Genomic DNA, 4,992 nt, shown 5'->3' with positions numbered 1-4,992 from the left:
CCTAGAACACATCTCCATCCCAAATGGTTAAGATTTTTGTTTGTTTGGTTTGGTTTTGATTTGGCTCCTAAAATAATTTGCTTCACTTGTTACGAAAGCTTGGCTTGAACCAAGTCAGACCAGTGAAGGCATATATATGCTATACTGAGAATTTCTGACTCTTCTAGAATTCCTGGGTGCAGTTAAATTGTGAATTAGAGCAAACCATCCTTCATGAACTACAGCGTTGGGGGCTGAAGGAAGCATATCCCGGCAAAGAAATGCCTTCTCCCTCCTGCTTTGAGGAACTTAGATTTCTAGGCCCTGAACCCTGCAGGCAGGAAAGCGTTAAGAAAGAAATGTGCATTTCCACTGAACAAGAAAATCAACTTAGAAAAGAAATGTGTATTGGAAAATATCTATTTGCCTGCAAAATAATGTAAAAATAATGAGCTCCTATTCCCCTTTGATGTGCAGCGCACGCTTTTAAGGAAAGATTCTGCATTTCTGAGATACTGGGCCTGGCGTGTAATGAAGTGGTTGTTATGGCAACAACTTTCAAAAGCAAGTATTTTCTGAGAGATGTGCTCCACACAGCCAGCGTGAGAGAGGAAAACATGAAAACAGAGACAGGGAGATGAGCTCAACAGAAAGCATGAGACGCTGAGAGCGTCTGCTCTGTCCGAGGGGGAGGGAAATGTGCCACTCATCACCACCCTGGCCTGGCGGTGCAAACTGCAAGGAAGCCAGGCCCCTGCCCTGGAATGGGGGAGGGGGAGAAGGGAGCAGGGACCAAGGCAGTGTCTCTTACTTGGAGATGCAGCCTGGGGCTGGGGGCTGCATCACCAACCGCCCTTCATGACCCCCTTCGAGCTGGCCTCCCAGCCTCAGCCTCTGTCCCTGCCATCCTTCTCCATCAGCTCCCTCCTGGCCCCCGTGCTTCTGAGCATCAAAGGCCCCCATTCATTCCAGAGCCCAGTCTTCCACTGACATTCAGTTGAAGGGCCCTCCTGCTCACTCCACTCCCTCGTGTCCCTGGGGGCCCTGCCAGGCCAGTGCCCTGTGTGTGCAGACATGGCCCAGGAGCTGGCATTTGTCATCTCCTCTGTTTTCACATCAGCCCCCGGTAGAACAGTGCCTGGCACAGAGTGGCTGCCCAGTCTCTATTTGTTGAGTGAATGGATAGTCCTTCTCTGGTGCTACAGCCATTGTCCCCATTCCACAGATGAGGAAGCTCAGAGATGTTAGGTGACTTGCCTAAGCCCGAAGACAGTGAGTAGTGGAGCTGGGCTGCCCACACCCCTGCGTGGTGCTGCTTCTCAGAACCCCCGGCTTCCCAGCGTCCTTGTCATTGTTCATGCTGTGTCTCAGCCTGGTCCACGCCCTCTTGTGTCCTGCAAGGCGTGGCTCAAAGGCCACCTTGACCGTGATGTTGTGAGAAAGCCCCCTCTAAATTAGACCCTTGGATGTGTCAGGGCCCAGAGATTGGGCCCGCACTACCTGCTGTTGAGTGTGGGCTGCGGTCACCAGGAACAGCTACTTCTGGGGTCAGTGTCTGTCTGTTCACTACCCTCCCCACACAGTGCCTGGCACAGGGAAAGCACTTGACAGCCCTTAGTTCAATGAAGGAAACTTTAGAGCCCAGATAGTCCTGGAAAATCCTGTTGGGTCAGTAGCCAGATTTCTGAGATCCCTGGGGCTACCCTGGCCAAAACTGAAACCTGCTGCTATCCATTCCCAGCTCACATTTGTGGATGGGTGTGTGTGCATGTTAGTGTGTAAATGCATGTGTGCACGGCCTCTTTGTAGGGGTTTTGCGCTAAAAGGGTCAGGCTATGTATGTGTGTGCTTATGCACTGGGGTGAGGGAGATGGGTATGCACAAGGCTTTGAGAACATTTGAATGTCTAATGTGTGTGTGAGAGAGAGAGAGAGAGAGAGAGAGAGAGAGAGAGAGAGAGAGAGATGAAGGAGTATGCTACAGGAAGATCTGGTGTAAATATGTGTGTAAGGCATGTGCCTGGGAATGTGTGCGTGGATGCGTGAGGGGAGGGGTATATTCATTCAGGGGCTGCTGCATTTACCAGGCAGAGGCAAAAGGAGCCCACGGAAGATGGGCTGTATTTTCAGTTCGAGGCTTCTAGCTAACCTGCAACCACAGAGAAAGGCTCTGCTATCGGACTGTCTTGTGGATCACAAAATGTGAGCGTTAGAGCTGGAAGCAGCTTTGGAAGTCACCTCATTGTATCCCTATGTTGCAGCTCACGAAAAACAGAGAGGGGAAGCAACCTTCTGAGGTCACACAGCAAATTCAGGAAGAAGCTGGAACTTGGACTTGTATCTGGGTCTGGGCTCCCTCATTTTCCCCAGTCTGCTGCCAGGTCCCTGAGGAGGAGGGAGAGGGTTAACCATGGAGTAATTAATATCAGGCACCAGAGTATTACACAATTTCATTCGCACTTTAATTAGGGGAACTTTTTTTTTTTAAATAGAAGTCTTTGTTGTGTCAATTAGTTGATTGACTATCACTGGTTTCTAGGTTAGGAAAACTTGATCTGCAGTGAATGAATTTGTTTATCAGGGAAAAGGAGCCAGGGGATGGAAAAAGAAATTCAATTAAGTGTCAGGCTGCTGAGTGACAGGCTGCATTTGATAGGACTTTTAGCTTAATTGCTTGTATTTCATTAAGAGATTTATTTATCAAGAGAATTCTTCATTTTAAAATCTCGGGCACTGTCTGAGTGGCTTCTGGCTATTTTTCTGCATTGATTGAGGACATAGAAATGGGGACCTGAAGAATTACCTGGGACCTTGGAGACGTTCTTGTATCTAAGACCCTCCCTTACCCTGGCTGCTGGGGCTGACAGTCCCCTCATTCCTGCCATCCCAAAGTTAAACCCAGAGTTTGGAAAAGGTCTGCATTTCTCTGAGGAGAAGAGTCCATATTTCTCTTTAGATTTTCAAAGGGATATGGTCCCAAAGAAAGTAACATCCGATAGGTTGATGACTTTTGGTTCTTTGTTGTTTTCCTCCACAGAAGAGGTTTAACTTCACCCGCATTTGTAAAATGGTACAGGTAGGCAGTTCCAGAAACTAAATATTGCTAAATAGTAAAGGACTTTCAAAATAAGTATCCTTTAGAATAAAGTCATCCCTATAAGATTTAATTTAGAGAAATGATTACTACCAGTTAGAATAGGCTCCATAATGGATGCATTTGAAGTCAAATGGGTCTTGTTGTCCTAGAGGTAAATACATCGTATATGATATGACTTATTCGAGCTGTTTTTCCTAAGGACTCCTGATCCTGTTCACGAGAACTGCCCAATGTATAATCGACAATAGTTGTAGGAAGTGATCACCTCAGAAAACTGAGGCTCAGAGAAGGCAAGAGGTTTTTCTAAGACACATAGCCAGCCAGGGGCAGAACCAGGATGAGTACCTGTTCCTCTTACTTCTTTTCCAAGGGTCTGGCTTTCTGTGGGTCTGTCCGAGTTGCTGGGCTGAAGGCCTGCAAGGGACAGTTCACCTGGTGGCCCTTTTCCTTTCGCTCTAGCAAGGCAGGAGAGTAGAGTGGTTAGGACTGCCATCGCCTGGACCTACCGCTCATTTTGTGTCCTTGAACAAGTATCTCCTCCCTTCCAGTAGACTGGTGATAGGAAGATTATCTGTCTTACTGGTTTGTTGGGAGGATTCAGTGGGGTATGCCATGCGATGTACTTGGGCTGTATTCATTACATAGTAAATGCTTAATAAATACCAGCCATAATTATTATCATGCCTTCCAGGTAAGATTTCATGTGGAAAGAAAAACTTTTTTGGGGGGGTAGTTTTATGGTTTTATTAACACAAATATGACATGCCCATAAGCTGTCTATTAGTTTTCTTAGCTGCGCAGCCTGGCATTAGGATTGGTGACTGTGAGGGCCAGCTGGGCTGCTCTTTTTGCAATGGTTTGTGGAGGAGACACTGTGAGCATTCTCTACACAGTAAGATTTGTTGCACGTCAGCAGCACTTCAAGCTCCTTGATATGTGGACGAGGTACTTCCAGAAGCCACTGGACCGCAGTTGCACTTCCAGAAGCCACTGGACTGTTTTCTTGTTGCTCCCGTAACCAGTGCTGGGCATCAAGGTCTGGCCCTTGAATCTTCTGCACACCCTATCATCGGTGCCTCTGGGTTTCCGCCCTTTGCTCTTAATTTTGACATATCAATCTGACTGGTGCCAGATGAACTTCTTGGTCTTCTTAACAATCTTGGGCTTCACCAGAGGTCTGAGGGCAGCCATGATGCCGAGTAAGAGATGGCTGCCTTTCTCAACATTTGCTGCAACATGGACGGCACTGGAGGAGATAATGCTAAGTGAAATAAGTCAAGCAGAGAAAGACAATTATCATTTGATTTCTCTCATCTATGGAACATAAGAACTAGGAAGATCGGTAGGGGAAGAAAGGGATAAAGAAAGGGGGGGTAATCAGAAGGGGGAATGAAGCATGAGAGACTATGGACTCTGAGAAACAAACTGAGGTCTTCAGAGGGGAGGGGGTGGGGGAATGGGATAGACTGGTGATGGGTAGTAAGGAGGGCACGTATTGCATGTTGCACTGGGTGTTACACGCAACTAATGAATCATCGAACTTTACATCAGAAACCAGGGATGTACTGTATGGTGACTAACATAATATAATAAGAAAACATAAAAAAAAAAAAAAAAGATGGCTACCGCCAGTGCAGGCAGCACCAAGGAAGAGAGGGGCAAGAAAAAAAGTTTCTGATTCTTAAAAATAAATGAGGACTATTGTTCTGCATTATGTGAACCCCCCCCAGCCCCCAGCCTTTTTTTTAAGAGATTTTTTTTTAAAGATTTTATTTATTTGTCATAGAGAGTGAGCACAGACAGGGAGAGTGGCAGGTAGAGAGAGAGGGAGAGGCAGAAACAGGCTTCCTGTTGAGCAGGGAGCCCGATGCAGGACTTTATCCCAGGATCTTGAGATCATGACCTGAGCCAAAGGCA

At 46.9% G+C, this 4,992-nt stretch overlaps 1 pseudogene; it reads right to left on the bottom strand.

The window, feature by feature from the left end:
- Positions 1–3,429: 3,429 nt before the first annotated feature.
- LOC148108026 (large ribosomal subunit protein eL32 pseudogene) lies at positions 3,430–4,266 on the bottom strand (annotated as a pseudogene).
- Positions 4,267–4,992: the final 726 nt, after the last annotated feature.

This window comes from Ursus americanus, chromosome 22 (assembly GCF_024610735.1).
Source record: "Ursus americanus isolate L20-20 chromosome 22, mUrsAme1.1.p, whole genome shotgun sequence".
NCBI classification, from domain to species: Eukaryota; Metazoa; Chordata; class Mammalia; order Carnivora; family Ursidae; genus Ursus; species Ursus americanus.
This window is presented reverse-complemented; position numbering and strand designations above follow the sequence as displayed.